The sequence below is a fragment of the Lactuca sativa genome, chromosome 9 (assembly GCF_002870075.4).
Source record: "Lactuca sativa cultivar Salinas chromosome 9, Lsat_Salinas_v11, whole genome shotgun sequence".
NCBI classification, from domain to species: Eukaryota; Viridiplantae; Streptophyta; class Magnoliopsida; order Asterales; family Asteraceae; genus Lactuca; species Lactuca sativa.
In genome coordinates this window covers 134,660,132-134,672,680 of record NC_056631.2, presented here as the reverse complement: position 1 = coordinate 134,672,680, position 12,549 = coordinate 134,660,132, and positions in this window count along the sequence as shown.

Here is a 12,549-nt window from a genome sequence, read left to right as displayed (position 1 = left end):
GGTCTTTCATGCATATTCTAAATGGGTCGGCATTGGTGCCTTAGACCCATACAAACATCAAGGAGACTCACCTCGCACTGCTGAATTCTGCGGATAATCCTCCGGCTGCTGACTGACAACTCTATGAACTCCCGCTCCACTAGCTCTCCGAGCTACCAATATCAATGCAACACTTAGTCTAACTATCTCCCGAAAGTCAACTAAGTCAACTCAGGTCGAAGTCAAAGTCCTGGTCAAAGTCAACCTTCTAGGTCAACCCTACTCGTCGAGTCACCCTACTGACTCGCCGAGTTCATAAGTCCAGAGTCCATCCACTCGCGACTCTACTCGCCGAGTCTACCGATTTCCGAGTCCTGACTTGTCCAACTCACCGAGTCTCTAATCAACTCACTGATTCGAGTCTAAACGCGAAGGGTTTGGGGTTTCGCGACTTGACTCGTCGAGTCCAAGAACAGACTCGCCGAGTCCAAGACAATCTTCATCCAACTCGCCGAGTTGTTCTTCCAACTCGCTGAGTTCATGCCCAACTTCATCCGAATCGACGAGCTGTTCATCCCACTCGTCGAGTTCCTCCTCATCTTCAAGCTACTCGCCGAGTCCACTCAAAGGACTCGCCGAGTCCATCCGGTCCTTCATACATGCAGAGGACTTTTGAGTCATGCAGGGGCTCAAATCTATAGATCTACCATTCCCAAGCCTATTCCTCACGTAAAGTTGCAAACTTTACGTGTAGAGAAGGAGATCTAAGCGAAATACACCATAAACTAGGGTTTAAGGCGTAGGGGCTTCAACATTGACTCAAGGGCTGATACTTTATGCTTCTCTAGTCCATAACACACTTGGATCTGAAGTAGCAACTCTAGATCCGGCTTCTAACTCAAATGGGTGTCAAACCATGGCTTAAAAGCCCCAAATCTCACAACCATGGAAGACCTAAAGGAGAGAGGGACGACTAACCTTCAATATCTCAGAAAGGCTCCACAAACTCCAGATCTATTGTCCCTTCTTGCTCCTCCAAGTTCCTTCTTCCTTCTCCAAGCTTTAATGCACCTTCCAAGGCAACAAATGGCTCAATCAAAGGTTATGACGGCTAGGGTTTGGTATCCAGGGCTGAAGAGGCAGTAAGGGAACCCTAGGAAGAAGATTAAGACGTTTATATAGGCTCCAAGTCCCGAATTTAGGGTTTTCCACGCACAGACCAGACTCGCCGAGTCGGTCACTTACTCCTCGACCCGGATCCCGCTCGGACTCGCCGAGTCCCCCTTTGGACTCGCCGAGTCGACCCCTAAACTTAGGGTTTTTTTTCCTTTCTTGTAACAACCCGAAGTTGTTCATCGCCGAAAACCCGTTCTACCCGAATAACTCGTCGGAAATCGAAATGTCCCGTTATCGTTTTTGGGCTTAGTTAACGAAAATTATATATTTATTTTCATTCAATGAGGGTCCAAATCATTTAGGAACTCATGAATTTAGCCCAAAACATTTATTTCATAAGTTTTAGAAATATCCTCGTCGGGTGACGGAAACTCAATCGGGTGCGACCCAAAGCATCGTTTAAGGTCGGTATCGGGTAGAATTCCACCGTGTCCAAGTTTTAGGAACTATATAAACATGTTTAAGCACTCATTTGAAGCTTTTTCCTTCTCTCTCTACTCTCTCTCTAACCTCTCTCCTAAATCCAAGGATTAAGTGTCCAAAACTCAAATTTAAGGCTTCAAATCCTTAAGGTACCTTCCTAGCCTTAATCTATAGCATGTTTAGCTTCCAAATTAGACACTTAATCATGAAATTGGACAATATATGTGAGTTTACGGCCCAGGAGGCTGCCTAGGCCGTAAACACCATTTAGAAGAGTTTTTAGCCCTTAAACTCCTTCCTAGACTCAATTGGACTTTAGATATGGTTAAGGGACTTCAAGATATGGACTTAGAACACTTAAAACTTTGATTTTGAGGACTTTGAAGGAGTTTACGGCCAAGGCATAAGCTTGGGCCGTAAACTCATGTTAATGGGGTTTTTCATGCCTTTAAACCCTTCCAAATCACCTCTATGGCTTAGATATGAATTATAGGACCTTGGTAATAGCATTTGGACACTTGAAACATAATTTTTGGGGGACTTAGATGAGTTTACGGCCAAGGATAGTGCTTGGGCCGTAAACTCCCCAAAACTTGGCATAAATCCAATTCTAAGGTGTTAGAAAGCCATCCAACACCACCAAAAGCCTTGGAATAAATCAAGGGACCGACCAAAAATACTTTAAGGGCCTTAAACACATCATTCATGGGATTTCTAAGAGTTTACGGCCAAGACCTGTTCTTGGGCCATAAACTCCAAAATTTTTGGTGTTAGAATGCAAACTAAACACCCCTAAGGCCCTTAGATGAATTTTAGAAGCCATTCTATGCAAGTTTTAGACCTTGAAACACCTTGTAGCATCATATATTAGAGTTTACGGCCATGAAGGGGGTTTCATGGGCCGTAAACTCCATAAATCCCTCATATGTCCCATACAAACTCATTTCTAGGCTTGTGGAAATTTTTAGAATCACATGTGATTGATTTTAACACCCTAAAAACACTAAATCATGGAGAATTGAGAGTTTACGGCCAAAGACCCCTTGCCTAGGCCGTAAACTCCCTTATGTAGTGTAAATGATGTTTTTAATTCAATCCAAGCCTTAAGAAAAATTAATCCAAGCATTTCCAAGTGTCCATATCCATTTATAACCCAAATTTGCACCATAAACCACCCTACCATGAGTTTACGGCCGTAAACTCATGGGGAATGGGTGTTTTGGACCAAAAACTCTTGTATTAGTTTACTCATGGGGAGTAAACTCAAGTCCAAAGTCCCTAATGACATTTCACGTCCTTAAACGCCACCCGGGTCCTTCCAAACACTTGTATCAGAGTGTTTTCGCGACTAGAAGCAAGTGTCCCTAACATATAAATAAACTAAGTCCTAATTAGATACAAACGTGTATCTTTACATTATAATTAGGAACCTCGTGTATTTACAAGCCCCGGATCAACTCTTAACATCCAAATCGTCATACTTCTCGTCCGGTGAGTTCATACCCCCACGCCTTTTTCACTGTTTTTAACTGTTTTCAAGGGGGAATACAAGCAAACCAAAACTGTTTTCAAATCATAACATTTATGTGTTTCAAATAATATCTGGCAATCTTATAAACTCTTTTACTCCTTATGTATTATGTTGAGCATAAGGAAAGATTTATCAATTACAACTAAATGGATTTTAGTTAAGAAAATAACCAAACTAATCAAATTATTATGGGAATAATTTGGGGTTCTATGTTTCTCTTTTTATCATGTACTGATATCTGTATTAAGTTATTAGATAAACTATGTCTGATTCAGTTTATCTCTATATCATTCGAATGTTTTGCCAGATAATTTCGTTGTATATATCTATTTTTCACTGTATCATGTTTTATAATCTTTGTATGTTTAGTATTGTATGAGAATCCTGTGAATAGTTTAATACTAGCTTGTGAGATAGTCACTACCCTTTATGGATGATCAAATAAATCCTCTCCGGAAGTGTAACCAGAGTCTCCTGGAGGGAGAGCGAGGAATTTGTGAATAGATCTATTCGGGACTGACAATCCCACACCTTAACTGCTAGCTACAGTTAGGCGGGCACGCCTGGGGTGACAAATTCTGGATATCATTCGACGTCTGACTAACATCAAGGAGGTCTCGTTGTCATATCAGCATGGTTACCCGACTCACAATACGTATTAATATAAACTTATTCACAGCTAGGATCTGTTTAGAATCTATATCTTGTTCGGGATGGTAATCCCATGGTCTTGTAATCTATATCTCGTTCGGGATGGTAATCCCATGGTTTTATGTCTATACCTCGTTCGGGATGATAATCCCGTGATCTTGTGTCTATATTTCGTTCGGGATGGTAATCCCATGGTTTTGAAACTAAATCTTATACGGGATGATAATCCCATGATTTTATCAAGCTATCTTATATCTAGTTTCGGGATAGTGATCCCATGGTTTTATCAAGCTATCTTATATCTACTTTCGGGATAGTGATCCCATGGTCTTTATCGAATTATCTTATAACTGGTTCGGGAGGTTAGTCCCAAGGTTTTCAAATACTAACTGGTTCGGGATGTTAGTCCCATGATTTTCAAAATACCTTCTATCTACAGTTCGCCTAAATTATAGTTTTGTATATTAAACTATACTATGTGTTATTCAATCAATCTTGCAATTAGGAAAATATGGGATTTTCCTGGGGTTAACTCATATCTTGTAACAGAACTGTAACGAAAGATAACTTAACTACTTTACATAAGAAAATATGGGATTTTCTTGGATATCAAATCTTTTCAGAAAACTAAAGGAAACCGATACATTTTCACAAAACAAAACCGCTTATGAACTCACCAGCTTTATGCTGATTTTCAAACTGCTTGTATTCTCAGGTCTTCGTTAGACAGGTACCCAGCGTTATCTTTTGATGAAGATGGAGTGCTCAGAAGACTCGTCTCTACTTTTGATTATATGATATATGTATAACTTTTGTATAATTTACTTTTGAACCAAATGTAAACTTTCAGATCTATATAATGTAATGGTTGTTTACTGTGATTACTATGTACATTGGATTTGATACACAACATGGAGTCAACCCCGGGAACGTTTCCGCCTTTGGTTTTCGGGGTGTGACATTTCTTGGCCTTCAAAACTTGGGTGTTACATGAAAAATACATTTTCTACAAGTTTCGATACTAAAGTGTCAAGAAAAATGGTTTAAGGACTTAAATAGAAATTCTTTTATACAAAGGGTCAAAAGTGTAAATTTATCCAAAAGAAAGGGGCTGCAAAAATGTAAAATTCTAATGTTTTAAACAATAAATCCGACATGATGAAATACAAGTACCTCGACTATCGGCGAAATATAATACACCTTCAACACCAAAAATCGTTATCAAACGAATTGATTCGGTCTCGAATCAATAATGAATCCGAAATTACTAACACGACGATACTTCAATACACATGCGGAAATCTCGGGAATTCAATACACACGCGGAAATTTCGGGAAGTCAATACACACGTGGGAATACACCAGACGTCGATACACCGTCTTTGGGCCCGAAAGTTTCAAATCGTGCTTGTTGGGCCTAGCTAGCCCAATGACATGATCTTTAGGCCCGAAGGAAACTCGCTTACATGTAGTTGGGTCTTATATGACCTAATTCCGTGTAAAAGGACTTTTACAGGCTTTGTGCTGTTGGACCCCAAGGGTCCTCTGGTGCTGCTAGTAAAGTCAAGAATTCACCAAATGCGAGTGGGGCTAAGGGCCCTTCGCATTCACGATAGCCTTGAACGACTTATGGAAAATATCGGGGGCTTCGCACCCTCTTTTCCTCCTCGGTTGTGAGGCTATGACAAGTCCGGGTGATTGGATTAAGTGAATAGTGCGCACGACGCCTAAGGGATCGTTTGTATAGTTGTAAACTAGTCATTTTCATTAATGTGTGTTTATAACAATTCACAATCCATAATTAATCCAACGTCACCGGGACTCAACGAATACACCCGTCGCAACGAAATAACAAAATATAAAACATTTGATGCAAAGTATTAGGAAAACATCGGGATTTCCTAGGGTTTTCAATTAATACACCTACGAGTTACATACCGAGTTTTACAAATTGTACTTTTACATCTATAGAAACAAACAAGCATACTTACGGATCTTCACCCTTTTTATACTATGCTCTTTTCAGAAAATATTGGATTTTCTGGTGATTTTCAAAACAATACAAACCACTATATTTCAAACATTACGTATGAACTCACCAACATTTCATATGTTGACGTTTTTTTCAAAATACTTGTATTCTCAGGTAACAGGTAAATCGAAAAAGGAAAAATGTACTCAGTAACGTCTTGCTGTTGTTTTAATTAGTGTCAAACAATATACTTTTGGGCATGTAATATTATGGATCAATGTACTGAATGTAAACGCTACCAGTTGTAATATTTCAATGCTTGGTAATGTATGATGTTATGTTTCATGTATATTCATTGTGATGGTATTCAATTGAGTCACAATAGCCCTCGGACGTTTTACGCCGTCTGGTTCGGGGGTGTGATAGATTTCTAGGGTTTCGTCAGGTCGGCACTCCTTACGAGCAAAGATGTGGAATACCAGATGGTTGCTGTTGAGTTCTGAAGATAGCTCGGAGAGGGCTACGGAATCGATTCCTAATGAGGATCTCGAAGGGTCTAATGTTCTACGAGTTAAGTTTTCAGTACTTCCCAAGGCGTACTATGCCTTTCCAAAGTAAGACTTACAACAAGTGGGTACATTTTCATGTGGCAGAGTAACTAAGGGTCCGATGGTTCTAAAGGAAATTTCTAGACGGGTTTGCAATAATAGTCGGCGGGACCCAAGAGTTGACGGGTTTCTATGGGTACCTCCGGTGCCGACTAATTCTTTATTGCCTTAGCTTTTGGAAAGGTCCATGAATATGACTGCTATAACTACATAACCAGGAAAATGGTTTGACCGAAGGGCACCACTGCTATCTCGTAGTGATAATATCAAGCCTTGGTTGCTGCCTTGGATACATCGTCTTCTCTAAGGTTTTGGCTACGTGGTAATTCTGGGGATTAGGTCGATGCGAGTCTTGACTACACGTTCGGAAAGAATTCTCAAGAATTCTTCGGAAAAGACATTGGGGAAAGAATTGCAGACTTCTCGATTCTCGATGATCACGCGTGTCACACCCCGAAAACCGAAGGCGGAAACATTTCCGGGGTTGACTCAACGTTGAGTATCAAATCCAATGCACATAGTAAGTAAAGTAAAACAACCATTACATTACATATAGAAAAGTTTACATTTGTTTCAAAAGTAAGTTGTATAGTTGTGATACATAGTATATATAAACTAAACGAGACAAGTCTTCTGTGCACACCGTCTTCGAACAAAAGGATCTTCGGGTACCTGTCTAACGCTGACCTGAGAATACAAGCGGTTTGAAAATCAGCATAACGCTGGTGAGTTCATAAGCGGTTTTGTTTTGTGGAAAAATGTACAAGTTTCCTTTCTGTTTCTGAAAATGTTACGAACACCAAGAAAATCCCATATTTTCTTAAAAGGTTAGTTATGGATTCCCAAAATGTAATGTAAAGTTGTACACTGAAAACACGTTTACCCTTATTAATGTATGTTATCTGGTTTGTTACACTTTTCTGGTTATGTACAATGTTCTCCAGGAAAATCCCATATTTTTCTGAATGTTGGTTGCCAAATGTGAAAGATGTATTCTGAAAACCTGGTTATCTTGTGAAATGTATTAGTTTTAACACGTATATAAAACTAATATTGACTAAGTAAGTTGATTACTTTATTCATTATTACTATTAAGTGAATTTTTGTTATCCTAATTGCGAGTTCCATAACCATACAATAGACTAGATATGGCAATAAGTAGTCCACATCACCTTATGACTTTCGTCACCCTTGAACCATTTCGGTTCAGCTGTAGCTAGCAGCCAGGTGTGGGGTAGTCAGCCTCATATATATCTATAAACTCAAGTCATGCTCCCTATCTAAGAGATTCTGGTTACGGGTGCAGTCCTCCACTTGCGTATCTCTGTGGAGTGTTTGTCGAGGACGTGTCTCCAATTATATAGGACTAATAAATCTACTAGTAGTAGTATGATAATCCTTCACTCGCGTATCTTTGTGGAGTGTTACTAAGGACAAGACAGTGTACAAGTTTTATGTTCAATGGTTCTAAAGTTATGCTTTTAACTGATAAAATGTGGAAGACCATTTGTGAAATAAATAAAACATAACAGTTTAAAACTAATTTCACAACTAATGTATATGATTACCTTGCAAGTTTCAAACGGTTACCGGTTGTGATTATCAGTGTTAAAAGCATATAAGTTTTGAAACACACACATGAAAACAAGTTTTCAAGTACAATTATCCATTTTACTTTGCTTGTATTCCCCCTGAAAATAGTGAAAATAGTGAAAAAGGGTAGGGGTATGAACTCACCAAACAAGAAGGCGCAACTGTTTCGGACACTAATCGTTGGTTCGGGGCTTGATTACACACGAGGTTCTTATGTAATATGAAATAATATCCAAATGTATCTAATTAGATTTAAAAAATACTAATTAGATGGAATATTACACTCCAATGAGCTAAAACACTTCAAAACGAGTGTTTGGAGTGACTCGGGTGACATTTACGGACGTGTAATGATGCGTGGGACTTGGGAATTGAGTTTACTCTTCAAGAGTAAACTCCTTAGGGAGTTTTCGGCCTCATACAACATACACACATGATTTCACGGCCGTGAACTCATGTTTGGGTATTTTGGAGTGCTAAATGGCTTGATTACTCATGGGAAATGATGGAATGGATTTTTCTAAAGCCTTGGAATGGATTGAATGTGCTTGTATATTATTTATGGGAGTTCACGGCTATAAACATGGAGTTTACGGCCATAAAATCCCCCCAAGCTCAATCCATAATTATTTTGGAAGGCTAGGACAATCACATGTGATTCTAACTAATTTTCCAAGCCTTGGTATGAGTTTAGGGCACCTTTTAACATGTTTTTATGAGTTTACGGCCCTGGAACTATTTCTTGGGATGCTTTGGCCGTAAACTCCTAAATGGAGGGTGTTTGACATGTTTAAGGTCCCCAAACTATTTTTAGATGATTCTAGGATTTATTCCAAGGCTATTGGTGGAGTTATATGGCTTTTTAACATACAAAAATGAGTTTACTTCCCATGTATGAGGAGTTTACGGCCCAAGCATGTTCCTTGGCCGTAAACTCTTATTTGCTCCTCAAAATTCATGTTTAGGGTGTTCTAAGTCCGGATTTGTAAGCCATAAAGTCGTATCTAAGTCTCAAAGTTGGTTTGGAGGGGTTGAATTGCTCAAAAACCCAAGTTTTTAGGTGTTTACGGCCCAAGCATGCTCCTTGGACGTAAACACATGTTCCAAGTCCAAATTGATAGATTAAACACGAATTTGAAGGCCTAAGAGGTTAAACAACAAGTTGGGGATGTTACCTCAAAGATTTGGAGCCTTAATTCAATGTTTTGGACTTTGAATTTTTGGTTTAGGAGAGAGGTTAGAGAGAGAGTGAGTGAGATAAAGCAAAATCTTCAAATGGAAGTTTAGAACACTTTAAATAGTGTTCGGGATTTGGACACGGTGGAATTCTACTCGATACCGGCGTTAGACGGGGCTTTTGGTCGCACCCGACCAAGTTGCCGTAACCCGACATGGTCGATTCTAGAAATGTTCTGATTACTAATATGGGGTGTTAGAATGAGTTCTAAATGTACTAGGACACCCATTAATTCATATTAGATAATCTCTAATTAACGACTTAATTTAATGACGAAATCGGAAATAAATTTGGAACGACGATTGTTAATTGAAATGGATTACGAAAAGGGTTACAAGCAATGATACGAAATTCCGGGTTGTTAAAACGCGGACGAGGAATACATGGGAAAACTTTTTAAACTTTGATGCACGAAGATCATGAGAGTCGGGTCGGAGGTAGGTTAAGACGAATAGCTTTCTCGAAACCAGGAATAACAGCATGAATGAGGCTCGATCATTACATGCTAAAGATGACATCAAAGCATTTCATGAAAAGTTCGCCATTAGATCGAACAGAAAAGAATAATTGTTCGGATTGAGGATACAATCTACAGATATGATGTTAGTGTTCTCATTCTCACTTGATAACCATCTTGACGGTGCACGTTTTCGATTACTAATGAAGGACAAGGTTTAGAAAGATGTTTGAATGGATGGTTAGCGAATTTCTTTCGGTGCAAGAATCGAAAAGAATCACGGGCATAAAATTTAATGAGGGGAAATATACCTGTGGCAACGGTGGGATCGGTGGCTGTCTCCTCTTGTCCTATCACTAGAACTCTTCCGGTGTTGCTAGATGTTACTGCCTTGGGGCAGTTTCGCTTGAAATGTCCAACTTCTCCACAACCATAGCAGGCCCGACCAATGCCCACTCCGGAAGTTTGACTTGTTGATTGAGTTGGTGTCTTACAGTTTTTCGCCATATGACCCTTTATGCCACAACTGTTGCAAAATACCTCTATACATGGACCGGAAGGAAGGTGATGATAGTTGCACTTGTCACAACTAGGAAGGGTTCCAGCATACCTAGTGGCAGGTTTTCGAGTTGAGGATCCAACAACAGAAACAGTTGCAGGGGAAGTGGCAGCGTGCACTGCCACCGTTTGCTGCCTCTTCGAAGACTCTTGCGATGTCTGAATTTTCTCCTTCTTCCCAATTTTTCTTTTCTCACCACTCCTCTCTGTCGGCTCAGGAGTGGTAGCTGCCTCCTCAAGGTCTTCACTATGATCAATTAGGATTTGTGCAAAGCGTTTGGCGCTGTCGTATGTATCTGGCCTCGCAGCTATGACGTTTCCTTTCGTTGGTTGGGTCAGCCCCCAGATGAATTTCTCTATCTTCTTACTCTCCGGGGTAACCATTCCCGGGCAGAGTAATGCCAAGTCGTCGAACCTGGAAGTGTAAGCGGTGATATCGGAACCTTTCATCTTCAGGTTCCAGAGTTCGTGTTCTAACTTCTGCATTTCGCCCCGAGGGCAGTACTCAGCCAGCAGAAGTTCCTTCATGGCTTCCCAACCCATGGCGTTGGCTACAGGTAAGGTTAGGGATTTGACTCGGCCGTTCCACCAAGTCAGGGCTTTGTCGATAAAGGTGCAGGCAACAAACTTCACCTTGTCAGATTCTGAGCAGGCGCAAATTTCAAAGATGGATTCGATCTTCTCGAACCATCGGGTGAGGGAAATGTCACCTCCAGTTCCATCACAGGACGTGGGTTTTGCGTTCATGAAATCCTTATAGGAACCCTCTTTTCGGTATCCTTGACTGCTTTCTTGGCTTTGGGTTTGGGTACCACCTCCCAAACCACCGGAACCGCCAGAGTTCCGTTGAGACATGACAGCTGCCACTACAGCTGTAACAGCTGCCTAGAATACTATAGGGTCAATTTGGGGAGGAGGTGGTGGCGGAGGGTTGTTGGTCTTGGAGCTGGGTCTCTTTCTTGGAGGCATCTTGATCAAGAAAGAGAGGATGATAAGTCCTCTGAATTGAATCAAGAGATATGACAGATATATGCTAACAAGCGATAAAGCAGGAAAATTATCGCTAAGGGAATGATCAAAGAACAATGCATGAACGAGGATTTCTACCAATGATTAACTCGAGAAATACTCCCATAGTATTTCATGATTTGCTACGAAACTGGCTCGATGTTTGTGGTATTAGGGTAAGTTTTAGGCATGCCGCATACCACAGTCACTCCCAAGCACATGTTGGGCGTGTCTCGAACGAATATAGTTGGCCAGACTATATTGATCCTACACACGACTACATAACTGCCCAGGTTTAACCGCAGCGTACAACACCCATTTACTTATGTTTTGTTCTACTTGTAGTTACAGATCTCGATGGTTCGGTATACTTATATAATTTTGAAAATACTTATATTTTGAAGGATACTTTTAGTTTAGAGCACTTACGCCCTGTAACAACCCGAAGTTTTCCATCGCCGAAAACCCATTCTACCCGTATAACTCGTCGTATATCGAAATGTCCCGATATCGTTTTTGGGTTTAGTTAATTAAAGTTATATGTTTATTATCATCCAATGAGTGTCCAAACCCTTTAGGAACTCATGAAATTAGCCCAAAACATTTATTACATAAGTTTTAGAAACGTCCCCGCCGGGTGACGGAAACTTAATCGGGTGTGACCTAAAGCCTCGTTTAAGGCCGGTATCGGGTAGAATTCCACCGTGTCCAAGTTTTGGGAACTGTATAAACATGTTAAACCTTTCATTTGAAGCTTTTTCCCTCTCTCTCTACTCTCTCTCTAACCTCTCTCCTAAAATCCAAGTTTAAGGGTCCAAAACTCAATTTTAAGGCCTCAAATCCCTAAGGTACCTTCCTAACTTCATTGTATAGCATATTTGGCTTCCAAATTTGAGATTTAAACATGAAATTGGACACAATATATGAGTTTATGGCCCAGGAAGCTGCTTAGGCCGTAAACACTAAGTTTGAAGGGTTTTGAGCCCTTAAACCCCTTCCTAGACAATTTTGGACTTTAGATATGGCTTAATGGCTTCATGAATTGAACTTATAACATTTAAAACATGGATTTTGATGGATTTGAAGGAGTTTACGGCCAAGGCACAAGCTTGGGCCGTAAACTCATATTTATGGGGTTTTCTTGACCTTAAACCCTTCCAAATCACTAATAAGGCTTAGATATGAACTTTAGAACATTTGGTTTAGCCTTTGGACACTTGAAACATAATTTTTGAGGGGTTATTGTGAGTTTACAGCCAAGGCAAGAGCTTGGGCCGTAAACTCCTTAAAATATGGTTTAGCCTAAGGAGTGTTCCTTTGAAGTCCCAAATTCATTATCCTAACTATATGTGTCCC